This window comes from Littorina saxatilis, linkage group LG2 (assembly GCF_037325665.1).
Source record: "Littorina saxatilis isolate snail1 linkage group LG2, US_GU_Lsax_2.0, whole genome shotgun sequence".
Lineage (NCBI taxonomy): Eukaryota > Metazoa > Mollusca > Gastropoda > Littorinimorpha > Littorinidae > Littorina > Littorina saxatilis.
The window spans coordinates 31,907,177-31,934,739 of NC_090246.1; the positions used below are offsets into that span (position 1 = coordinate 31,907,177).

Here is a 27,563-nt window from a genome sequence, read left to right on the forward strand (position 1 = left end):
TGCTAGTCTTTCGGATGAGACGAAAAATCGAGGTCCCTTCGTGTACACTACATTGGAGTGTGCACGTTAAAGATCCCACGATTGACAAAAGGGTCTTTCCTGGCATAGGCATAGATAAAAGTGTCCACCAAAATACCCGTGTGACTTGGATTAATAGGCCGTGAAAAGTAGGATATGCGCCGAAATGGCTGCGATCTGCTGGCCGATGTGAATGTGTGATGTATTGTGTAAATCAAATTCCATCTCACACGGCATAAATAAATCCCTGCGCCTTGAATATGTGCGCGATATAAATTGCATTAAAAAAATATATATAAATCCCTGCGCTTAGAACTGTACCCACGGAATACGCGCGATATAAGACTCATATTGATTGATTGATATACACATTGGTTTGGGCTATCATCTTCATAATTATCTTCAATTCTGTAAAATAAATGTATTTGTTCCGTTGTGTTATGTTTTCACGAACGGTTCATCTGCGCCTAACTCAAACCAGACTACATTAGATACAAGATACAAGATATTTATTCACCAATTTTGCAAAAGGATTTCATCTTGGCACGGCACGGTTAAAAAAAAAAAAAAAAAAAAAAAAAATTGACACTCATAAACGTTTTGCCAGCAAAATGACTTCGGTTCTTTATTTCTCTTCTCTTTTGTTTATCAGTTGAGGATAATTGTGAATACATTTTCTCAGAATCAAGATTCTACGAAGCTCGGTCTCATTAGTAGCTTACTTCATTTCTTTGGAACTGCATGACAGGGAAATAGCTTTAACACATGACTCGGTGATTGAGCAGTTTGCCGCAGGATTTTCAGTAATTATGAAACAAAAATCAAGTGTCAACGCACTATTGTTATGTGATGATATGTACTCGTATGTCTTAAAGTTCAGTTTGTGCGTTTCTGGTTGACTGACTGATGAATTCGTCGATTGACTGGTTTTACTTATTCCTGTCATATTTGTTCATTCGGTCGATTGCTTATTTGTTTATTTATTCAGTCATGGCAACACATGCCCATAAAACGAGTAAGAATTCATTACGTGAGAGTGTCTTACTTCTGAACCGTTTGCATCTAATCCGCTCTCTCTCTCCCCCCGCGGGTTAGGGGGAAGAATTTACCCGATGCTCCCCAGCATGTCGTAAGAGGCGACTAACGGATTCTGTTTCTCCTTTTACCCTTGTTAAGTGTTTCTTGTATAGAATATGGTCAATTTTTGTAAAGATTTTAGTCAAGCAGTATGTAAGAAATGTTAAGTCCTTTGTACTGGAAACTTGCATTCTCCCAGTAAGGTAATATATTGTACTACGTTGCAGGCCCCTGGAGCAAATTTTTGATTAGTGCTTTTGTGAACAAGAAACAATTGACAAGTGGCTCTATCCCATCTCCCCCCTTTCCCCGTCGCGATATAACCTTCGTGGTTGAAAACGACGTTAAACACCAAATAAAGAAAGAAAAAGCTCTCTCTTCAACCGCACACATCCGATTTTGACCTAATCCTCATTTTCATTTTCAATACATTAACTTCAAAATCATAAAGCTTGACAGGATCACCACAAGCAGTCCACGAAATAGGTAAAATAATCTCAACATTCAGATTTTGGACGCTGTTTAAGTGGCCGATTTCATTTTTGTTTAAATTTTTTTGGTGTGCAAAATCTACACCGCGTATGCCGCTTTTCGTCCTATGACAGCTTCTTGTACATTGTACGTTCACAATTTTTTTTTTTTTTTAAAGCTGTGGTCTATTTATGACTTTCCGGGGCTACGAGGTTGAAAAATAGGGATAAAATCATGTACATAATTCTGTACAGCAAACGCTACCCGAAACCCCACCTATACGGCGTGTATGACCTTGAGAGCTTCAGTCAACGCTTGAATTTTGCAGTGGTAACATATCCGGTTTGCTTTCTCAGAGCTGAGCATATTTGTCAAGAAGGATCGAGCAGAAAAAATAAACGACTTGGCAGGGATTCGAACTCGAAGGCCTCGGGGCCTCGAAGTGTCAGGGTCGATGTCTTAACCGCTAGGCCATTTCACCAGTGTTGTCAAAGATAAAAAAAATGATAATTTTATATCATTCTACACTTGAATTACCATTCATGCGTTGCAAAAACGTCAAAATTGCCATCAAAATGTGCCTTTATTTGCTAACATGTTTCACGGAATCGCAGTACATGTTTACACCGTCATGCTACACAACATTCGCGCCATGCAAATAGCTGCGATATCTCTATTTACAACATGCAAGAAAAATGACAAGAACAGTAATTGAATCTCTCCAAAGATCTGTGCAGTTGAAAACAGACATCTACGAAATAGTTATACATGTATTCACTTCTGAACAATGGGCGGATAGAGATAGAAATCATGCTGCTTCAAGAATAACATAACATGAATTGATATCAATGTTTTTCCTTCTTTTTTCTCAATTGGCGCAGTAGCCCAGTGGTTGGGACATGAGACACGAAGTCTCGAGGTCGAGAGTTCGAATCTTCGCTGGGGCGTTTATTTTTTCCCCTTGATCTCTCTTGAAGATAAAATATGATCAGTCTTGAGAGAGCAAACCGGATGTTATCCCGGCAAAATTCAAGCGTTGACTGAAGCTCTCAAGGTCATACACGCCGTATAGGTGGGGTTTCGGGTAGCGTTTGCTGTACAGAATTCTGTACATGATTACATCCTTATTTTTCAACCTCGTAGCCCCGGAAAGTCATAAATAGACCACAGCTTTAATCCAGTTTCAGAATGCTACTTGTGTTTGTAATAAATGTGAAATATCAGCTAGGCTACGAAAGTAACCGACTCCTGGTTTTCACCAATACTAAAGAATGAGTCAAATTCTTGTCACGCACTTTCTCTGCTTCGCACAGCCCCTTTAAAATAAAAAGGTCGAGAGCTCATCAGGTAGGAGTGACTCACTTCCTGAACGGACCTCTGGCTTCCCTGCTGTTCGGTTTGATTTTCTCGCCACGTCGTAACCGTGTTAAGGGCCGGTGATATTGTCCTCAAATTATGTGCACGGGCACATTATGTGCCTGTCTCCGGTCCTTTTTATGGTTTGATGCGTTTGCTGCACGGTTTTAATTTGTGGTTGTATTCTGATGGAGAATGATCGTGGAGTATTGATGGTTTTGATATTGTTTGTGATTGTTGTTGTTGATGTTGATGATGATTTTGTTCTGTTTTGGTTGGGAGAGGCGTTGGTTTGGCAGAGGAGGGTGCCGGTGAGAAATGTTGTGACAGGACATGAATAGGTCACATGTATTGGCTTTTTGTTGTCTCATGTCCCTCTGTCTCTCTCTCTGTCTCTCTCTCTCTGTCTCTGCCTCTGTCTCTCTCTGTCTGTCTGTCTCTGTCTCACTCTGTCTGTCTGTCTCTCTCTCTCTCTTTCTTTCTCTCTCTCTCTTTCTCTCTCTCTCTCTCTCTGTCTGTCTCTGTCTCTCTCTCTTTCTGTCTCTCTGTCTCTCTGTCTCTCTCTCTCTATATATCTATCTCTGTCTCTCCGTCTCTCTCTGTCTCTCTGTCTCTCTGTCTCTCTGTCTGTCTGTCTGTCTGTCTGTCTGTCTGTCTCTCTCTCTCTCTCTCTCTCTCTCTCTCTCTCTCTCTCTCTCTCTCTCTCTCTCTCTCTCTCTCTCATTCTTCTGCGTTTTTGAGTACTGTTATTGACGAACAGTGTGTATGTCACAAAGATTTCTCTTCGAAAGCGAAGCTTTTAGGGCTCCCATGGGGTCGCCTTCACGCGGCGGGAGTGTTTTCACAGAGCTACCCCACCCCTTTACTTCTCTTCTTTTGTCTTATTTCTGCCTTAACAGTCCTTTCACCTATATTTCCTTCCAAGAAAACTCTCCCTACTATTCCCTGCAGATTTCCGATTCCTTTCTTGTTGTCTTATTTCTACCTGACTGGATCCATCACCTTTATTTCACTTACCAAAAGTCTTCTTTTCCACATCCTTATTTCTCTGCACCCCGCATGTCGTAAGAGGCGACTAACGGATTCTGTTTCTCCTTTTACCCTTGTTAAGTGGTTCTTGTATAGAATATAGTCAATGTTTGTAAAGATTTTAGTCAAGCAGTATGTAAGAAATGTTTAGTCCTTTGTACTGGAAACTTGCATTCTCCCAGTAAGGTCATATATTGTACTACGTTGCAAGCCCCTGGAGCAATTTTTTGATTAGTGCTTTTGTGAACAAGAAACACTTAACAAGTGGCATTATCCCATCTCCCCCCTTTCCCCTATCCCATCTCCCCCCTTTCCCTCGTCGCGATATAACCTTCGTGGTTGAAAACGACGTTAAACACCAAATAAAGAAAGAAAGAAAGAAGCTTTTAGTGCAGTGAATGTGCTGCCATCTTTAAGACATGCGGCTAATGTGTTCGTGTTTGCACTCGAGCGCGTGCAAACGTGTGTGTCTGCGAAACCAGGAAATCAGTAGGGGAGAGGGAGGGAGGGTGCAGTCTTGTCCATTTTCATACAAGCGACCCATGTCTGCGTGAAAAAAGCGGTTCGAGATTAATGTTTAAAGGAATAATGATGATTAACATACCAACGCGCGCAGTAAGTAACCGTGCTCTTCCGCATTCCAACATTCCATTCACGCAAACCCCCATCCACATAGTTGTGCTCCATTATTTTGGTACCGGTACGGTTGGTTGACAAAACTTTGGGGAACTGCGGGAGATCTGCGCCGAACCTTCGAGTTCATACGATCAGCAGGCCTAAGATTATGAGAGACCCAACCGTCGAACGCTGAAGAAAAAGAAGAAGGTTCCACATTTTTTTCATATTTTAAGGGATATTGTTAATGAATAAGGAACTACAGCTTGCACCCTTGGTCACACATCCCTCCCCCCCTCCCCTTGGCCAAAGAGACAAGTTCTATGCTCCCACATATTCAGTTCTGTGGATGGCGTGTACGACATTTGACACTATTGTAGGGCGATAATGATTATGAGCATGGGAACGTAGTGTGCACGCTTATCCTGAGCCGGTACCAACCCGGCTTCCATCCATCCCTTCCGGTATTCTTTGCTTCCACGTCAGTATTCACTCTGGCGGATAAGGTCGGTCCTGCTTTTTACGATATTTTTCGTGGATTTCATGAAACAGTTTTTGGACATGGGAGTGCAGTGCATCCTTGACTCACCGCACTCGCCGTCCAGCCGGCCATTACCCCTTCCCCACTCCACCCCGCCCACCCCCAACCCAAAAGAGACAAATTCTTTGCTCCGACGTATTCACTCTTGAGCAAACTTTGATCAAGAGTAGCCTAGAGGCTAATCGTTTTCTCGTTTCATGCCGGGATGAATACAAGTATGACATTCTTTTTGTCACGTCCGCTTCTCCATCAACCCCCTTCCTCCCCCCCCCCCCCCCCCCCCCCCCCCCCCCTCTCTCTCTCTCTCTCTCTCTCTCTCTCTCTCTCTCTCTCTCTCTCTCTCTCTCTCTCTCTCTCCTTTGGGCCATCTGCTTTTTCTCTCGTTTTCTCTCTCTTCAAACCCACACAGCAATTCAAATTGCATCTCCTCAAAAAGTATTTAAGCGTCACACTCCCGGAAAGTGGTCAAAAGCTTGTTGTAAATCGATAAAACTTGGAGTGGATCTTGGAATGGTTGTGGGTTTCTCTATCTTTCCTTCGTTCTTTCTTTCCTTCTTTCCTTCTTTCGTTTTTTTCCTTTTTTTTCTTTTCTTTTTTTGTTATTTCATTTCTTTCTTTTATTCTTTTTTCATTCAGTCAATTTCTTTTTTTTCTTCTTTTTTTTTCTCCCACTCTTTCCAATTGTTCGTTCTTTCCTCCTTTTCTTCTTTTTGGGCAATTAATTTGAGAGCTTTAATTGTTTCTGTGATATTTTCATTGCTTTTCATTTTGTTTTTGTTTTTTTCATTTCTTTAATTTATTCATATTTTAGGGAAGGGGGATGCAGGGAGGTTGAGTAGGGGGAGGATAAGGGGATACTTACTAATTTCCACCAGTTACTTTTATGAGTTTTCCTCCTCCTCCTCCTCCTCCTCCTCCTCCTCCTCCTCCTCCTCCTCCTCCTCCTCCTCCTCTTCCTCATTCTCCGCCGCCGCCTCCTCGTCCTCGTTCTATTTTGGTATCCACATTTTTCTTCGGTAGTTTCTTAGTCTGTCTTAGTGTTCATTTCCCGGGTGTCTGTTTCTTATCTTATCTTATCTCTTTAGGGTTCCCAGTCATCATTGGTACAAGCATTTTCCTTCGAAATGTTTTGTGAGCTTTTGTTCATTTCTTCTACTTCTTTCTCTTCTCCTTCTTCTTCAATTTTGTGGTAATTTATGTGTCATAGTTCACTTGTATTAATTTTTTCGGCGGTGTCTTTCTTTACCTCTTTTTTGTCCTCTCTGTCCTTTTGTGGTCCATGTTTTTCTCCGCAGATTTCTTATGAAATATCTTTTCTTTTTTTCTTCGTCGGTGTTAATTTCTTTGTCTTATCTGGCGCGTGGTATATTTTTAGGTTTCCATCTTCCTCAATGTGTTTCTCATGTTGTTTTCCTCCGTAAGTACTCTTCTTGTGAGATTTCTTCTTTTTCTCCTTCTTACGCTTCTTGTTCTTCTCTTTCCAAGCCTTTCAGTGCATCGTTGAATTAAAAGGTGGGGGTTGAAAAACTACCCTCCCCTTCCCTTCCCCTCCCCCCCCCCCCTCTGGGAGGGTCCCGGGGGAGTGTGATTTCTCGCTAGCAAATAATGTAGCCCCTTCCGTTGACCCCCCTGGCTTAAGCTAATCGATTTCTAATCCTGCCTCCGCGCGTCAGTATGGTCTGCCTCGATAGGAATGATGGAATTTGGTTCTTCCCGCTCTTCCACCTCTTCTTCTTCCTATTCCTCATTCTCTCTCCTTATCTGCATCCTCCTCTATATCCTCTCTGAGCAGAGAGAGAGAGAGAGAGAGAGAGAGAGAGAGAGAGAGACAGACAGACAGACAGACAGACAGACAGAATGAGACAGAGCGACAGAGAGAGACAGAGACAGAGACAGACAGACAGACAGACAGCCAAGCAAGCTATATTATACACAGCCATCCTTAACTTTTGGCCAGTCACACGCCAAGGACTCAGAAGAGACGAAGCAGCAAATTGATTTGACAGGCGTTCATTAACACACGGGTAATGAGACGGCTAATTCCTCGAACTGACAGGCACAGGTTTTTGACAAAGAATGCAAAAGAAGAAATACTAAAACTAAAGACAAAAACAGAGAGAGAGAGAGAGAGAGAGAGAGAGAGAGAGAGAGAGAGAGAGAGAGAGAGAGAGTCAAACAGACAGACTCGGTGACTGTCTGTCAGTTAATATCTCTCTCTCTCTCTCTCTCTCTCTCTCTCTCTCTCTCTCTCTCTCTCTCTCTCTCTCTCTCTCTCTCTCTCTCTCTCTCTCTCTCTCTCTCTCTCTCTCTCTCTCTCTCTCTCTCTCTCTCTCTCTCTCTCTCTCTCTCTCTATTTGCTTTACCTGTTGTTCGGTCACCCTTCATATTTAAGCAACAATTTGTTTCTTTATTTTTGATTGCATACCTTTGTGTGCTGCTATCTCATCTGTATCATTACTGCTGTTTGTTACAATACTGCACTTCGTCCTAATGTCAACAACATCAAACACTGTTCTCTGTTTAGGGCATGTGAATATTTATCATTTAGTCAACAAAGTACATGATGTCTGTGTATTGCTAAACCAGCAACCAGAGCTGGTACAGCTCTTCGGTGTAAGTGAAACGCGTCTAGATTCGCGTATCTCAGACAGCCTTGTTAACATTCCGCATTATTCGGTTTTACAACGGAACAATGCACGAGTAGGCCAAACAGGCATCGCTCTTTATGTTCATCAGTCCATTGCTGGGATTGTCAAACGTAGAACTGATCTTGAAGATGAAAATGTTGAATGTATGTGGTTGGAACTGAAACATGACAAATCCTCTCCCTTGCTTATTGGCTATGTGTATCGTAACCCTGCTGAAACGTCAAGGTGGATTGATGATTTTGTTTCTATGATGGACAGAGTGAAGGCTCGTGACGAGAATGTTGTATTGCTTGGCGATTTTAACATTAACCTACTCAGGCCTCAAACAACATGGTGCTCAACCACTGCTCTGTTTGGTCTTCATCAGCTGGTTAAAACCCCTACAAGAGAAACAAATACTTCATCAACCCTGATTGATCATATTTATACTGATAGTAAGAATATCGTTGCAAATGCGCAAGTAGTGCATTCCAGTTTTAGTGACCATCATTCTGTGTTTTGCTCGATTTCGCTTAGATTGCCAAAATCACGTCATAAAGGCCACACAACAATCGAATACAGAAGTTTCAAGTATTTTGATGAATCTGCCTTTTTCTTTGACCTTATTAACCAAGCCCCATTTTATAGCGTATTCAATTGCAGTGACGCAGAGAGCGCCTGCAATATTTTTCACGATATTTTGTGCTCTATAATTGATAAACACGCACCACTACGTCAGCATAGAGTGAAACATCCCCAGCTCCCCCCTTGGTTAACCTCAGACATTATCGAGGCTATGGCGATGCGTGATTATTTTAAAGAGCGCAACATGAAAACGGAGTATAAACTACAAAAAAAAATAAAGTTTTGGACACAGTGAGCATGAGACAAGCAAAGGCAGACTATTTTAATAAACTGATTTCTGAAAAAAAGGATACAGCTACAATCTGGCGAGCAGTGAATGAAATTCTTGATAAATCTAGGAAGGGATCAACCAATTCTCATTCACAAATATCTCCAAATGATTTTAACAAACACTTCATTTCGCTAGCAGACAACCTAAAATCTTGTCTCAAGCAAAACGATTCCCTTGATAAGGATGATTGTTTTGAAAAATTAAAAACATTCTGTGGACAAAAGTTGACTCAAACTGACACATTTTCTATTCCTCCAATCTCAGTGCACGAGGTAGGAAAACTGGTAGAACAAATGGCGAATAAGAAGTCAATGGGTCCAGACAAGATTCCAGTCAAGTTGCTAAAACTTGCTTTACCTTACATTGTCGATTCCCTAACTTATGTTTATAACCTAAGCATACAACAAAATGTGTTCCCTTCTATTTTAAAGTGTGCAAAGGTATTACCACTTCCAAAAAATAAGGATCTTACAGACCCAAACAACTTTAGACCTATTTCCCTCTTACCTGTTCTATCTAAACCCTTAGAAAAGCACATACAAAAACACCTACTGGCATATATGGAAGAAATGAATCTGTTTCATTCGTTTCAGTCTGGATTCCGCTCGAAGCATTCCTGCCACACCGCCTTAAGCTCTTTATGCGAGACTTGGCTGTCAGCAATAAACAAAGCAGAAATAACGGGAGCGTTGTTTTTGGACTTTAAGAAAGCCTTTGACCTAGTAGATCACTCACTTCTACTGAAGAAATTAAAATGCTATTTAAAAGACGACTCCGCCTGTGCCTTTTTTTAATCGTATCTTTCAAAACGGAAACAGTATGTGTCCATTAACTGTAAAACTTTGTCAAACGAGTTTTTCAGGAGTGGTGTCCCTCAAGGGTCTGTATTAGGACCTATCTTGTTCTGTATTTATATAAATGACTTACCCCTTCATGTGTCCGATGAAAAAGTTAGATGTGAGTTCTTCGCGGATGACTCTTCTGTTCACACCAGTCAAACATCTTTGGAATCCGTCAACTCTTCTCTTCAAACAAGTGTGGATGAAATCACTGAGTGGTGCGTTTCTAATGCAATGATCATTCATCCGATTAAAACAAAGAGTATGGTGATAACCACGAGACAAAAACACCAGTTAAGTCCTTTACTACTACAACTGTCAGTTGGCTCAACTCAAGTGCAGCAAGTTAGGGAACATAGACTATTAGGTGTTACCATTGATCAAGAGTTGAAATGGCAAACTCATTTGAGTAATATTTGCAAAGTAGTATCAAAGAATTTGTACCTGTTATAAAAATTAAGGCATTACGCCGATTCTGAAGCACTCAAAATGTTCTATTACGCCCACATAATGCCTCATATAAACTTCGCTTCGACACTTTGGGATAACTGCAGTGATGTTCATTTAAAAAGACTCAATTCCCTGCATCGCCGAGCTGCAAAACTTATTCTGCATGATTTGAATAGGTCCACGGATGATAAACTAAAGCTCCTGAATTTCCTCCCCTTGAAAGATCAGTTGACGTTAAACAAGGCTGTGTTCATGTATACAATTCTAAATGACGACTGTCCTAAATATTTGCAATCACATTTCAAACATGCCACAAAAAGATATGGGTCCCAAAAAATCATCCCTCCTATACCTCGCATAGACCTCTACAAATCGAGCTTAGCCTTCTCGGGAGCTTTTCTCTGGAACTCCTTCCCCCAACAGATAAGAAATGCAACTTCAGTGAAAATGTTTAAGAGACAATCACGTTCACACATCATTCGTGAATGAAATGTCTTGTTCGATTGTTATTTTGTTGAACATTTTGTGCTAGTGTTAACGGATGTGTAGCTGATTTGAGCAACTTAATTCTCAAAATGAAAGGTTTAACTATGTCAATGTAATTTTGTAATTTTTGAGTTCTCCTTATATAATTCCTTAAATGCACATTGTGTTGCAATCCATACAATGTAATTCTGTATCTTATATGATTGAAGTTTTATTTTTTATGTCCGTCTGTCTTTATGTGTTGTATAAAGGACAGGTTGGAAGAATAGGCTTTGCCTAAAACCTTTATCCTTTTGTAATAAAGTTCTGAGTCTGAGTCTGAGTCTCTCTCTCTCTCTCTCTCTCTCTCTCTCTCTCTCTCTCTCTCTCTCTCTCTCTCTCTCTCTCTCTCTCTCTCTGAGTCTGAGTCTCTCTCTCTCTCCCTCTCTCTCTCTCTCTCTCTCTCTCTCTCTCTCTCTCTCACACTCTCTCAAACCCTTCTTATCGTTCTTTTCATGATGACGTTGCAGCATCACTCCTGTATGTGTGTGTACGTGTGTGTGTGTGTGTGTGTGTGTGGTGGGTGTGTGTGGGTGTGCGTGCGTGCGTGCGTGCTTGCGTGTGTGCGTGCGTGCGTACATGTGCGTGCGTACGTGCATGCGTGCAATTGTGTGCTTGTTGGTTATTTTTCTCTATCTCCTGAAATCAACAACAAAATCCTTAATCTTCTAAACCTTTCATCATGATCTTGTAATCTTGTGTTCGGGTCAGGCGTGTCTTTTATCCCCATCACACCCACCGAATTGAAATGTTTCGCGTCGCCGGATTTAGTCGACTTACGTCCATGTCCCTTTCAACCTCGCTATCCTCATCCCTTTAATCTCATTGAATTGAAAATAAAGTCAGACGCCTTGCTGATGCCGACCAGGAGCCAGAAATCAGACACAGAGAGAATGGAGGGCAGAGAAGTGCGGGTAGGGGGGGAGTGGGGGGGAGTGAGAGAACGCGAAAGAGACAGACAGACAGACAGACAGACAGACAGAGAGGGAGCGAGAGATGACGGGAGAGGAACTGCGACTGAACTTTATTTTATACGGATAAAGATTTAAGGCTCGGACTTTTCTTACAATCTGTCCTTGGGGGAGAGAGGGAGAAAGGAAGAGGAAGAAAGAGAGGGGGGGGAGATATGGGCCGGGGGAGAGAGAGAGACAGAGACAGAGAGAGTGAGAGAGGCAGAGAGCATACGGCTGGGAGGACTATATCAAAGAGGGAGAGAGCAGATTTATCAATACAAGAAAATGTGGAAACCAGAACGCGGAGAAGAAACAAAATGCTCATGGTTATTTGGAATTCAAAGCCGGACGAAAGTAGTAGAAAGATTAATTCGAAAATCTGAAATGAACGGAAGAAAATTTGGTATTCTGTTGAAGTTGTGTCATGATACGACTGATATATTTCAAACTACAGGTTTTGTGTCTCAGATTTTCTTTTTATTTGAGAAATAGTCTCAGCCTATTTAATGTTCCAGTTCTCTTCAGTAAAATCAAAACACTTTCAAACTTTTCTTTATTTCACACATGATCCTTGTTTTCTTTAAACTCGAAGACGTGTTCGGCCGTAAAGCATGTACAGGTAGTGCCTTACGATCCTTGTTTTTATTTTCCTTAGTATCTGAAGTGCATGCTGGTAATTAATTCACTGATATTTAAACATGACGCTTCCCTCATAAGGCAAAAAAAAAAAGTCTGTTTACGGTAACCCGACCGCCCCTATTTTTTTCGCGCGACCCTAGACTTTTTTGGGCATTTGGGGAAAAAAAAAATAACGTAAAAATATGGTTTCTTGGAAAGAAAAAAAAACAAACAAATCCCGACCTACCGACCCTATTTTTTTCGCCTATGTTACCATAAACAGACCTCTTTTTTTGTGCCTAATCACCCACTTTCAATGTTTCTTTGTTTTTGTTTTCTCTATTGTCGGAGCTGGTTGAAAGGAATACATTTGCATTTGAATATGACAAATCATGACAAGATTACTCGCGATGTCGATTCTCGAAAACAAATTGCATTGAGAGTGCTAGCTGGCTCTTTCAACCAGTATTTACACATATTTGCGTCACGATAGAACGCAGAGAAACAATTTCTTGCTTTCATTGTTGCTTTCCTTGTTTTCTTCTTTTTTCTTTTCCTGTTTTGTTTTCGTCACGATAAAATGAAGACTAACGATCAATCTTTTTTTTTTTTGCTCCTTGTTTTCTTATTGTTATTCTTCTCTTCTTTTCGACACCATACAATCGAGAGTAACAATCAGTCTATCTGCCTGTCAGGCATGGACATTAATTACTCATTAACGCCAGTTTTCGCTCCAATGAAGCGAAGTGCTCTTCAATGAAATATATTTTGCTCTTCACGCACATCATGTCCCACTCACAAACGAGTCTATGTGATGCTCCCATGCCCGAATCGAAAAAAGAATAAACAGAGAAAGAAAAGCAAGTTAGATTGTTACAGAATTTCGCTAATAGGCAATAACAGATTTCGGCACCCACGCGTAAGCATTATTCTTCAATATTATTCTCCATTTACAGTCGACCAATCGAAATGAAAAAGTACAATTTTCCCCTCTTATGCTCGATTGAACTTGTATTATTTCTGATGCACTCTGATTTACACGTTGATAGAGTTTGGCCAACTTCTTCACAAGTTATAACAAAGTTTGTTTATTCAAGCACAACAGGGCACGAATGAGGGTGTGAACATTGCGAATTGGAGACGAGTGTTGGGGATGAGTAGGATGGGGGGGTGGGGGGGTCATGATGGGTAGGGAGCTTCAGGACCGAGCGAGAGAGATCTGAGATTAAAGAACCAATCAAAAATGCTGTCACGGAAAATATGCAAACCGTCATCGAGAAGAATTGTTCTTCTCTTTTTATTCCCCAATTATTTTATTTTATTTCTCATATTTTTTAATGTCGGGGGTCGGTAGCAGGTTTTTGTCGTTTTGTGTATGTCTTTTCTTTTTGCTAACTTTGATTCTGTCTTTTCTTCTTCTCTAGTTTTTATCTGTCACTTGTATTCTTTCTCAACCCCCCTTCCCCCGCCCCCTTTTCCCTTTCTCTCTTCCCTCTACTCAATTTTCTGTCTTTTTTTTTAAACTTACCCCTCTTTTATTCCATCTCTTTTTTTCTGACGTTTTTCTTTCTTGTTTCTGTCCTGCTTTCATTTTTCCCTCCCACTCATGTTTTCTTTTTCGTTTTTTTCTTTTCTTTAGTTGTTGTTTCGTTTCTCACAACATGTGCAGCTAAAAGAGGTGTCAATCCAATATGCCAAGCTTCATCCCGCGAGAAATTGGCTCCTGTATGGATCGGTTTTGAGATTTTTTTGGATTCAGTCCAGTCCTGGCCTGTGCATCGCTGCACCGCGAGAGACGAATGCGAACTGGGCGGGACACGCTTCGTGTGAAGACCAAAGTCTCCTTTCCAATCCACGTTTTCTGATCCAGTAACTTTCTTTGCGCAGGCGCGTCAGTGAATATTCGTTTGGTGAGAGCAGGCGATCTGTGGGTGTCTGTTAGTGCGTGGATATTTTCCCGAGAAGTTTATAGTGGTGAAGTTGTTCGGTGGTGATTTGTGACAGAAAGTGTTGGATATATTTTTTTGGATCTGTAAAGTAGAGTAGGTGAGTGTGCTTAGGTGGTGGTACATTCTATCCGCATATCTTTCTGTTTCTTTCCTGTTCTTTCTTTCGCTATTTCTTTTCTGTAGACTATGTCTTTATTTCGCTCTTTCTTCTCCGTTTTAGTTTTGATAAACACGCAGCTATTTCAATGTGTAGCATATCATTTATTCACATTGCTTCTTGTTTCGTTTCATCGCTTGAGTTTTCTGCAAAAGTCGAATGCGTTTTTGATTTTGCAATCTAAGACAAAGACTGTGCTCAGGCCGCAAACATACTTCTTCAACGTAACGACAAGAAAAAAAGGCTTATTCTTGCTGTCTTTGGATTTATATTGTATTATTTTCGTTTTTCTAGTTTTAATATCAAGCTTATCAGTTATACTTTCTTGTGTATGGTCTGGTGGTTGCTTGACACTTGAACGGGTTCATGCTTACTCAAGTTACTGTTCTTTTAAAGATCTGTCAGTGTTACATTATTTTGCTATTCTCCTTTTAATGTAAACTTTATATACTTACTTATTCAGCTGGTGGTTCTTCTTCTTCTTCTTCTTCTTGGCGTTCGCAGAGGTTACACGATCAGTCCAGCACTGGTGATAAATTAAATGTTGTCGTTTTCTCCAACTCCTGTCGACTGCCGTATAGTTTGGTCTGCAAGGGAGTTGGTGACGGCCACACTTCTTTTCGTTCCTCATCTAGTAAAGGGACATCGCTGTAAGATGTGTAGCTGGTGGTTGAAATGTTAACTCGGATCGTTGACAGACATTGTGTAGCTAATTTTCTTCTTAACTATATATTTTGATAGTTTCTTGGAAAGATGATTATCTATAGATTACATTCCCGCTAATAACGTGTATACAGTTTACCTTTGTCTAGACAGTACGTGGAAATAAGGCCTAAAAAAAAAATAGGTGTGGTTACGGTAACCCGACCTACCCTATTTTTAGGGGAAGATCCTATAACTTTTTATTACATCTGTCAAAAAAAAAAACCAAAAAAAAACGAGTGCAGAAAACGCAATGAAAGCGAAAGCGCTCGAGTCGCACACTTATTTCCCTGTCAAGTAGGTTTAATTTGTACACATTAGAAAAAAGTTTAAAAAAAAAAGTGATTGCCTACCTCCTACCCTATTTTTTGTGTGGCTATGTTACAGTAACCACACCTTTTTTTTGTGGCCTAAGATAGTCGTTACTCGACTTTATATATATAGGGTTAGATTAGGGTTAGAAGAGCAAAACACGATTTTCTGCTGTGAACCTTTGAAAAAAATACACAAATTGTGTAACAGACTTTATACTACGGACATTATTTTGTATTAGCAGTACGAATGGATTATTTCATTGGCAAGGTTTCACAGTCTAGACATGCATGTCAATAAAAAGTAAATATGTCTGTCCCAGTCTCTGCAAAAAGAGACTGCAAGCTCTCATGTGTACATGTATGTATTTTGTGTACTGTGCAAGAGGAAGTACAAGAAATATTTGCACACTTGAAATACGGTGACAAAGACATAGCTCCTCGAAATTATCTCCAGACATAACTGATTGAATTCTGTTTGGAAAAAAAATATTAGACGCTACTCGTTCAACTATATTAAACTAGATGATTACCCGCTTCGCCGGGTACCGGCTTCGCCGGGAAGAAGTAGAGCCGAATACCAGGCTGTGCCTGGGGCCGGGTGTACGCCGGCTTCGCCGGCGCACGAAGGAAAGGAGATAAACGCGCAAAACTCTGGAGACCTTCTAAAAATAGTAACGTGCAGTGACCTTCTAAAAATAGTAACCTAGTAACGGGAATATGGATTGACGCCACACGGAGGAAGGGAGATAATCGCGGCTGAAAACACTGGAGAAGATAAAGAAGAGTTACTGGTAGTGGATCCCGACAACAACAAAAAAAATCGGTTCAGCGCGCACAGCGCTGCGCGCAGAGAGCACGTGTTGAAATATCTCATCGATGAAGTTGTGTCCGGGGTGTAGCTGAATACGGTGTCCAAATTTGAATAAGAACCACCGGGAACTTTGGCCGTGCATCGCGAACAGACAGACAGACAGACACTAGTCTTATATATATATAGATAGAAGGAAAACAATATCATATCGAAAAAAAGACACCTATTATCAATAAACAACCAATACGTAGTAAGTATATGTTGGGCATCGGCTTCAAAAGTGCAAAATTGTCCTCTCTCTCTCTCTCTCTCTCTCTCTCTCTCTCTCTCTCTCTCTCTCTCTCTCTCTCTCTCTCTCTCTCTCTCTCTCTCTCTCTCTCTCTCTCTCTCTCTCTCTCTCTCTCTCTCTCTCTCTCTCTCTCTCTCTCTCTCTCTCTCTCTCTCTCTCTCTCTCTCTCTCTCTCTCTCTGCTCCCCTTCTCTCTCTCCTCGTCTTTTGATGCCTTTCTCTGTCTGTCTGTCTCTCTGTCTCTGTCTCTGTCTCTCTCTCACTCTCTTTCTTTGTCTGTTTGTCTGTCTCTCTCTCTCTCTCTCTCTCTCTCTCTCTCTCTCTCTCTCTCTCTCTCTCCCTCTCTTTCTTCCTCTCTTTCTTCCCATGTTTGCGTGCATTCTTCCATGCCTCCCTACCTGTGTTCTCGCGGACTAAGGTGCGACAAAAACTTTTTATAAATTCAATTGATTGAAATATTTTTGCGCGGGTATGTGAATAATTCTCTATCACGCGTGTAATTCAGTTTTTGAAAATGTCAGCTCATATAATATATGCGCTGAACGGCTCACCGGCTCACTCTTCAGACCCCACCATGCATTATGTCAACACTTTACAATTCGATATTGCTTCCGGGTAAGCCTGTTATTTATTAGTTTCGTCGTGAAAACATGAGAGTTGTTAAGCTAGTATACAAGATCGGGACAATGATGAATACGTCGTAGAAGTTCTTAGTATCGGGTTAAGGGAAGAAAAGGTAATCGTAAACGTTTTATTGAAAAAACTTGGCACCGAGACAGCTTTATTTTTCTGTGTTGGCTGGTTCAAGGAATTCTCTTGTTCTGTGACAGTGATTGACGATTCAACATGTTAATGAGACTGTGCCAAAAGGTCAGGTGTCATGTCTACTGTCCCGAATGACACACGATTGCTGACATTTCACCATTGCCAACAGAATAAACAAATAAGAAATAGGTAGAAAATGAATGTGAAAACTGACCTTAATTGTTGATCAGTATTTTCTATACCACTAACAAATAATCTACTTGCACATAGCTGTTTGGCAAATGTATGTTGCATGGGACACACTGACATGAAAGTGGAAGATGTTTTTCCCTCTAGAGAAACTACATATCAAGTTACACTTTTTGTGCTCTTCCATTCCAGTTGGCAATCAATTGTTAACGCATGTTATTAGAAAAAATAGAACGAAAACAGATTAGATAGAATGAAAAATGTACTGGTGATGTCATTTGGGACATACTGACATGAAAACGTCACCTTTTGGCACAGTCTCTATTGCGTGATTTATGATTTTCTCGTTTGAGATCAGTACAAGCGTAGGCCTACTGTATTCTCTCTCCCTCTCTCTCTCTCTCTCTCTCTCTCTCTCTCTCTCTCTCTCTCTCTCTCTCTCTCTCTCTCTCTCTCTCTCTCTCTCTCTCTCTCTCTCTCTCTGTCACACAAAGCAGCCAGAGTGTCTCTCCGTTTCTCTTTCACACTCTCTCCCTTATTTCTCCCGTCTCTCTATCCCTCTCTCTCTCTCTCTATCTCCCCGCCCCTCTTTTTCTTCCTCCGTCTGTCTGTATGTCTGTTTGTCTGTCTATGCGTCTGTCTTTCCACCCCTCTCTTCGCCCTTGCCCACTCTCTTGCACTGGTCTTATCATTTCTATTTGCCTCAGCGACAGGCTTCTTCCTTCAACAGTCCTTGATTTCACGCAGCACGCAAACCGGACATCGAAACAATGTGACTGTCACAGACACACACACACACACACACACACACACACACACACACACATACACACACACACACACACACACACACATATACACACAAACACACACACACACACACACACACACACACACACATTAACACTCGCGCGCACACACATAAACACTCACACACACACACACACACACACACACACACTCACACAGTATGTGCGAGTGTGTGCATACGTGCGTGCGTGTCTGCGTGTCTGCGAGCATGCCTATGTGTGTTTGTGTAAAGCCCTAACCACACAACCCCTTCACCTTCACACGCCGACACCACCAACCCAGGAACACAAAACAACAATGGCTAGACTGACCATCATCTGTATGACCACTGGCCATCCTTTGATGACAGAATGTGACAGGAGGAGAACGGTCAAGGTCCACAAGGGACAGACCCCCCACCCCCACCCCCACCCCTCCACTGCTTGTGCTTGTGGACACAGCAAATCAAGAGTACCTCCGTTCTCGTGTGGCCTCGACGTCTGTCCTGCTGAGTTTAGTTTATCGATGTCCTTTTTTGTTTGGCCGTGCAATTTTTCGACGAGTGCGAGATGTTTAAAACAGGTAAAGCTTGTATTCAGTTGCGGTTTGCTATTCCACGCGACCGACTCAGCTTTTTTAAGTTAAACTTCAGAAATGAAGAAGAAGAAAAAAGTCAAGAAAAGAAAAAAGGTAACCGAGTTTTTGTTTAAGTAACGGGTTCTCGTCCTCGGAGCTTGCAGGGAATGATAAACAATAACAAGTCGCGTAAGGCGAAAATACAACATTTAGTCAAGCTCAGTCGAACTCACAGAATGAAACTGAACGCATTGCATTTTTTCTGCAAGACCGTACGTATACACTGGTAGCATCGTCTGTCCACCGCTCGTGGCAAAGGCAGTGAAATTAACAATCCAGAAAAGCGCGGTAGCGGTTGTGCTGAGGAGGATAGCACGCTTTTCTATATCTCTATTCTTTTTAACTCTCTGAACGTGTTTTTAATCCAAAAATATCATATCTATATGTTTTTGGAATCAGGAGATGAAATTGTTTTTAAATCGATTTCGGAAATTTAATTTTAATCATATTAATTTTTATATTTTTAATTTTCAGAGCTTGTTTTTAATCCGAATATAACATATTTATATGTTTTTGGAATCCGAAAATGATAAAGAATACGATAAACGTAATTTTGGATCGTTTTATAAAAACAATTTTAAGGTCGAAAAATGAGGGTGTGACAGTGCCGCCTAAACTTCTACAAAAAGCCGGATATGACGTCATCAAAGACATTTATCGAAAAAATGAAAAAAAACGTCTGGGGATATCATACCCAGGAACTCTCATGTCAAATTTCATAAAGATCGGTCCAGTAGTTTACTCTGAATCGCTCTACACAGACACACACACATACACCACGACCCTCGTCTTGATTCCCCCCTCTATGTTAAAACATTTAGTCAAAACTTGACTAAATGTAAAAAGAAGATCGTTGTCAAGTATGTTAATTTGTACGGCAGAAAATAAGATGAAACGAAGAAGCATGCAAATAGCACATGATCTTTTCTGATTGAAACCTGTTTAATAACTGAATAAAATTAGAAAGAAAAGGGGATCCAAACGCAAAACTAAACAAAACTTGACTCAATGTAAACAATACTACATAGGCGATGTTGTACTCTTTACTTTAAACTTTTCTCAAATCTCAGAACCAGACGACCACCGAGGCTACTTCAGAACACATAAGACAACGTCGTAGACGAGACCAAGAACACGCCGTATAAACGGTTGCACCGACTGAAAGCCGCGGGACCGGTTGCATCGACTAAAAGCCGCGGGATCAGGACAAGCGAGGTGAGTTTCTCCACAAAATTACAAATCTCTTCTCTTAATTAGTAGATTATCATATAACTTTTGTTTACACTTTGAACTTAGGTATTGTAGCATCACATCATCGATTTTTTTCATTGATTGCATTTACGTGTGAATGTTGAACTGTGATTATTTACACTTGTTCAAGCGCATTTTTGTAAATTTTGACTTTCAACCTTCACCACCTAAAATCAAGCTTTCGGACAAACCTACAGACAATTAAGATGTAATCAATGATTATTTATTGACCATTGGGTTAAATTTTATTAGCTAATGTTACATGGTTACTTCATATTTTACGGATATGTAAAGACACCAAACGTTTAACGGTTGCACACCACGGAAGAGCATGGTTGCACGTCGCGACAATATTTGATTGCCAGCGGTTGTGCACCATGGGACATTGTCCTTCTAAATTTGCCAGTAATATCAAGTTATATTTGGTGAATGTCTCAGCTCTTCTTTTGTTATGTTGTTATAGTCCCCCACCACCTTTATTGCCGATGTTCTGTGCGTTTTTGTACGATCCGATAACTCCAAATTTTGCTTCTCTGCAACCCCCAACCCCCACGATAGCGGGCTACCACCCCCCACCGATCCCGGCAGAGAGGTTGCAGAATGGAGATCTCTGGTATCACGACGGATAGCTATCTTGATGTTAGCGAAGAGATGGTGGAAGCTGTGGACGCTGTTCTTTCACAAGGGCAAGCTCAGACCATAGGTCCACCCACAAGGACATCAACACCATCAAAGCCGTTTGGGAGTTTAGGCAAGCGTCATCTGTGTCAAGAGTGTGGCAAAAGTTACAAATATGCTTCTGGTCTAACAGAACACAGGAGACAAGAACACGGCTTTCAAACGGGATCAAGATACACGTGCGGGGTATGTGATAAAGCTTTCATGAACATTACTGAATTTCACAGCCACTATATTGGTCATCAAGGCATAAAGCCACACAGATGCAAAAAATGCAACACGTATTTCCAAAGCAAACAGAACCTCACACGCCACAATTGTAAGACAGAACCAAGACTTCTTGTCTGCAGCAAATGCGGCAAGAGTTTTGCTTGTGCCCGACTGCTGAGTCAGCACATGCATACCCATGACGAGAAACCCCAGTTGATTCATCACTGTCCGAATTTGATGCTGGTTCGTCCGTTTTGTTCTCGTCCGCTTTGCATTCGCCAGTTTTGCATTCGTCGGCTTTGCATTCTATTGTGATAGTTTCATTCTTAATCTTATGGCCAACAATGTGGTATCCCTCTGCTACTGTCTTTGGAATTACTTCGAAGTCTTTTGAACAATATCTGAATACCCCGGCTTTATCGTCAAGCCGAAGAATGCGAAGCTTCACATTTTCAGTGGGGTGTAATGACAAAGCATGATCTTCTTCTTCTTCTTCTGCGTTCGTGGGCTGAAACTCCCATGTACACTCGTGTTTTTTGCACGAGTGGAATTTTACGTGTATGACCGTTTTTACCCCGCCATTAAGGCAGCCATACGCCGCTTTCGGAGGAAGCATGCTGGATATTTTCGTGTTTCTATAACCCACCGAACTCTGACATGGATTACAGGATCTTTTCCGTGCGCACTTGATCTTGTGCTTGCGTGTACACACGAAGGGGGATAAGCCACTAGCAGGTCTGCACATAAGTTGACCTGGGAGATCGGAAAAATCTCCACACTTAACCCACCAGGCGGCCGCGACCGGGATTCGAACCTTCGACCTTCCGATTAAGAGGCCGACGTCTTACCACCCCGCCACAGCGCCCGTCAAAGCATGATCAATAGCGCTGATGAATTCTTCACATTTTTCAGAACAATACCAGCACATGAAGCAGGGCTGATTCGCATCCATGGTTTATGCAGTGGACAGGTGATTTCAGAGGCCGGACTCCATCTGCCATAGAAAATTAGAAATATCAGAGTGCGAGTACCATCCTAAAAAAAAGTGCGTGTCTCCATGAAACTATTGGGACTGTACACTATCCGGGTCAACCACCTGTACAGTGGCCGGCAAAAGTATTGCACCACATAGCAAGAGAGGAAAGGTCTGACAATTTAGACACTTTTCAAACGGTCTTTTTAATACAATCAAGTATACTACAATCATGAATTTTTAACATAGTAAAGACGAAAGTCCCCTCTTTCTTGTGATACCAAATCTGTTAGCAAATGAAGAGTTCTTACATATCTAATTAGGATCGTTAAAATGTGAGGTAATTTCCCGATTCGTTCAAAGCAATTTTAGTCATTTCCGTTCTTCCCATTTGGTGCGATACTTTTGCTGGCCACTGTACACCATTACATGGCATGATGTTTGTTGTACAATGTTCAGAAGCGATTTTTCAGCCTTTAAAGTAAACCTTTTCAACTTTCAATTACTTCCACGGCGCACAACCGACGACTACCGTGGCGCACAACCGGTCTGTACAAGGATTTTCCGTGGTGTGCAACCGTCAAACTGTTTAGTGTCCTTGCATATCCGTAAAATATAAAGTAACTATGTAACATTAGCTAATAAAATTTAACCCAATGGTCAATAAATAATCATTGATTACATTTTAATTGTCTGTAGCTTTGTCCGAAAGCTTGATTTTTAGTGGTGCAGGTTGAAAGTCAAAATTTACAAAAATGCGCTTGAACAAGTGTAAATAATCACAGTTCAACATTCCCACGTAAATGCAATCAATGAAAAAAATCGATGATGTGATGCTACAACACCTAAGTTCAAAGTGTAAACAAAAGTTATGTGATAATCTACTAATTAAGAGAAGAGATTTGTAATTTTGTGGAGAAACTCACCTCGCTTGTCCTGATCCCGCGGCTTTTAGTCGATGCAACCGATCCCGCGGCTTTCAGTCGGTGCAACCGTTTATACGGCGTGAAGAACCGCCGTTAACCGAGACACTTGTCGATTCTCTGTCAGCCCAGCACGGAATTTCCGCTAAGACCCTCTCTCACAAATAATCGAACACATCTGTGGCTGAAACCTCACCGTCGGATCGAAGAGCATCTAGATACAGTCGGATCGAAACGGATCCGCACCCCTCGCAGCCAAAAAGGATGCCACGAAATTAAACCGCGGCTCCATTAGCTCAGCGGCCTGTTTATTGGAAGCCAAGCGACTGGTTTCTGGTCTGTTTTCGCGTGTTCTTCCGGAGATTCTATATCGGAGACATTGGGGCTTGAGTAATTCTGCTGAGATGGCAAGGATAGTCTGTACAAGACATTCAGTCAATACAAGGCTAATATAATTGATTTTGTGATGGGGGGATATATATATATATATATATCATGAGTGATTTGAGGATTGGGAAGACACGTACACTACATATGAGTTAGGAGTAAGGACTTCCTTGAAGTTGATTACTGAAACTGTCTCTTATTGAGATAGAAGGGTTGCACCAAGGTTGCACATAAACGCAAGGCTGGTACGTGGAATTCTGGCGTAGCTAACGATTTGGGGATTTTTTAGTGAAACAGCCCAGAAAATAAGTCCTGACTACACTCTAAGTTACAAGCAGCATAGCAAATTTGAAGCACCACTGGTGCTGAATCTAAATACATCACTTGTCAATTTAGTTACTTTGGGATTTATTTCTGGCGGGTAATTTTCTTTCAATGACAAACTATCCTAGGATACAAAAATATAAATTTCCACGCAGAGACATGTTGTAACAATCTTCAGGACGTCTATTATTTTTAACAGAACCCGGCACAACATTTCTCAGTGCAAAGTCGATATTTGCACAAGCTTCTCGCGTCCGAGCTGTACTGTTGCACTCTTGCTGCAAAGCTTTAGTCTCAGTCTCACGATTTTCAGCAAGAAACAGTGTTCGCGCTATTTTCCAAACCTGCATCTCTCTACAAAATACGTATCCTTACTCTCACACACAAAAACAGGTCACCCTGTCATTTCAACAGGTGGAATCAAGTGATAATATCATGATTACACGGGAGAAAATCTTGCCTGACAAATTATCAACCGGTATTATCAGTTGCTAGTTTCATTACCGGTATTTGCTGCTTTTATTGGGTACATTCCATGAACCTTTTGGTTATCATGGTTGACGCAATCACTCTAGAACTCCGTATTACCGTTCTGCTGAATCCTTTCGTCCGAGACGGGACAATCAGGAATGTATTGCAGGCATGGGAATCGTCCGCCGAAAGGAAAATTTCCGCCGAATTGGTTTTTTGTTCCGCCGAAAAAGCAGAAGTTTCCGCCGAAAAAAAAATGGGGGAGGCAAAAATGGTTCTAAAAACTGAATTAAATGGCAAACTTGCAGCTAAGATGACACCAAATTGCACCATTTGGTTTTTTTTGGAGAGAACAACATTCCGGGGGGGCATGCCCCCGGACCCCCCTAGTAAGGCTAGGTGCTTCGCGCCGTCGACTTTGTTATTACTTACAAATGTTCAGCCTTTTTTACAATTTTTAATTCCCATGCCTGGTATTGAAAACCAAATAGGAGAGTCTTGGCCCTGGCTCGAAGAAGAGCTACGTACAGGAGAAACTCCCAAGACACACTCAGACATAACGAGGGAATCTGAAATACTTTGGAAAAAAACACACCAGACTTGGCACTTTGGGGAAAATAACAACTGTTCAAACCCTACCAGCGCAAAACAGGATAATCTTGAAGGAATAGGAAAACATGGAAGTGATTTGGCCTTTTCTTGAAAAGAGGATTACAACAACCTTCGATAATATATAAGACAAACTGAGGTCAAATTGATTGCATAGAAAAGAAGTGAAAAAGCAATAGATTGCCGTTCTTTCTGTTGAAGAGTAGAAACAGCAGAAATTTAAAAACAAACTTCCAGGACAAAAAGAAACTTTCTGGCATGTATAGAAAAGAAAACATAACAGTTCAGTCCCTTTCCTGAATAAACGCACAGCACTTTCGACACATACCAGACCGTGCTAAGCACTTGAAAATGCACACACAAATTGAGCTTTTCCTTGAAACAGGTGGGAAGGCTTAAGAAGAAAGGGACGTAAACATTAAAAAACTAAAAATTAAAAAAACAGGATGTATAGGACAAAAATGTCAGAGCATTGAGCTGTTCACAAAGACGACGACGTCACATACGACGAATGTTCAAAACCTACCAGAACTAAAGGGGACAAAATGCACGGTTTAGTAAAAAGAAAATACCAGACTTCAGACTCGCTTCCCCAAGAGAGCGACATACGTCTGAAAACATACCAGGACCAAACGGGGCAATCAGAAATACACAGAAGAGAAAATGTAGCCGTTGTTTGAGGAGAATGAGGGGCAGAAAGAGGGTAAGGAGAGACTGAAGAAGAAGGAACACGTAACCAAACAATCAGGGATGCATAAAAGGAAGTCGCCAGAGGTTTGGAGCTTTTCTGGATGAGAAATAATACAAAAATATCACAGTTCAGGATCTTCACTGAAAAAAAACCTTTCGAAATATACCTGGGCACAAGGAAACAATCACATTTCCGGCAAATACCAGAGTTCATGCCTTTTCTTGAGTAAATGGACACAACTTCCGGAAACATACCGGGACAAAACCAGGCAATCTGGATTGCATAGAAAGGAAAATGGGACCTGTGTCCTAGGAGAGGCTGAAAGAAGAGGAGCAAGACGACAAGGCAATCATAACTTTCTATAACAGAGAAATGGGCCCTTTTTCCTTGAAGAGGATGATAAGTAGAAAATGAGGAAATTAGAAGAACAGAAAGAAACTGGTGAGTGAGTAAGAAACTAGACTGGAGGGGGGAGATGAGCGGGCAATTGTAAATGCATAGGAAAGAGAATGCGACTTTGATTGAACCAGATGATGAGTAGGAACAGGAGGACACTAGAAGAGGAGGAGGAAGCAAGTGAGGGAGGTAGTAATCTATATTGGAGGAGAAAAAAAAGGGGACATAAGAGGAGGCTATACTGAATACAAACAATAGAGAACGGGCCTTGAAGAAGATGATAAGTAGGAACATGATGAAACTAGATAAGGGGGAGGGAAGGTGGGGGGGGGGGCGAGACAAGAGGAGGAAGAAGAGGAGGAGGAGGAGGCGGCAATCTGGGAGGAGAGGTCCTCGATCAGCATCCGTTCGCTGAATGCCAGGCCGGACAGGCCAGTAATTTGGTCCTCCTTCCGCCAAACTGCGGACTTTGCTTGTGATTACTGGCTACTCCATAACCATCAAAGCATCTCTTCGGCCTCGTATCGATCTGAGAGAGAGAGAGAGAGAGAGAGAGAGAGAGAGAGAGAGAGAGAGAGAGAGGCGCACACACACACACACACACACACACACACACATACACACACACACACAATCGGAGAGAGAGAGAGAGAGTGAGAGACAAATATACATACACACAGACAGATCGATAGACAGACAGATATAGACAGACAGCCAACGAGAGAGAGAGAGAGAGAGAGAGAGAGAGAGAGAGAGAGAGAGAAAGAGAGAGAGAGAGAGAGAGAGACGGTGAAAGAGAGACACAGAGAGAGAAAGAGAGAGACACACACACACAGAAGGACGTGTAAAAAAGAAAGAGAATGACGTGTGGACGGTGCAGGCTAGAATGGGCGATGGGGGGGGGGGGGAGCAGAGTGCTTCGAGCTGGGAATTGCTCTGGCTTGTATCATCAGGCGACAGCAGCTGTTAGCTGTAGCTTTTTATCAAATTTGTATCTTTTCAGTGTTATGGAGGTTGTCTGGGTTAAGTGGAGGCGTCGGTATCGCTTACATTCGTCAATTTTCTTTTTTGGGGAGGGAGTGATATACGGGAGGGGTGGTGCATCAGGCGATTGAAGGGGAAGAGAGGTGTTGCTCCGGACGATTGTTTGAAAGGGAGATTGTCGAACTATAGATAGCCAAGTGCCGCATTCATGTGTATGGCGTTTGAAAATGAAGTTTAGTTTATGATGTGCGACCGTTCCAGATTCATTCGTCGGTCCAGTGAAAATGTAACACTTGAGGAGTATTTAATGTCGCTTTTTTGGGGGTGTATAGACCTGTTCTAGGTTTGGCAAAATCACACATGCAAGAGAAAAAGAATACTGTGCAAACTATACACAAGAGCAGACAATTGCATAATTTGTATAAAACAATGTATGAATTCGTCTTGGCCTGTACCCGTGGAACACAGAAAACCGTTTTACTCCATATTCACGAGTGTAAAATTATGAAGAGCATTAATATTGTGGTGAAAAAAACTTATCATGTGAACGTACAGAACTCTCTTCTGTCGGAAATGCGAACCTCAACATTTGTGAATTCTTCCTTTGATGTCCATTATATGCTCATCAAAAGAGAACTTGGAACCATTGTAGAAGCACAATTGTAGAAGCACAAGAACGAAAGGAACAGTTGAAGAAGTAGAAAAAAGAAGTCATTAAGGGACCCTTGTGATTTACAGCAACCAGATCAAATCGATAGCAAACGACTTAAGAGTACAGCGTCTGCCCTGTCCCATTGGTGAACGCATCAACTTGCTTGATTTTTCGGGCCTCAGCAACGTCAAGGCAGTGGGGAAAAATAAGCTGTCAGGGGCGAGTGTTTAGTGTGCAGGCGAGAGAAAGAGGAAAGAAAACAGAGAAGGAGATGGAAGGGCAAGAGAGAGAGAGAGAGAGAGATAGATAGAGAGAGAGAGAGAGAAAGAGAGAGAGAGAGAGAGAGAGAGAGAGTTGGACTTAGACTTAGAACATTTTA

General features: G+C 41.6%; 1 protein-coding gene across 3 annotated transcripts in view; it reads left to right on the top strand.

Moving 5' to 3' along the window:
- The window catches only part of LOC138958773 (uncharacterized), a 78,320-nt gene that overhangs the window by 35,095 nt on the left and 15,662 nt on the right, over positions 1–27,563 (top strand). Inside the window, exon 1 of one of the 3 annotated variants that reach the window (XM_070330056.1) lies at positions 13,923–14,081. The exons of the other annotated variants lie outside the window; for them this stretch is intronic. The gene's annotated coding sequence lies outside the window, so the exon portion shown is untranslated. Of the gene's footprint in view, positions 1–13,922; positions 14,082–27,563 lie in introns of those variants that run through there. 3 annotated transcript variants of the gene reach the window in all.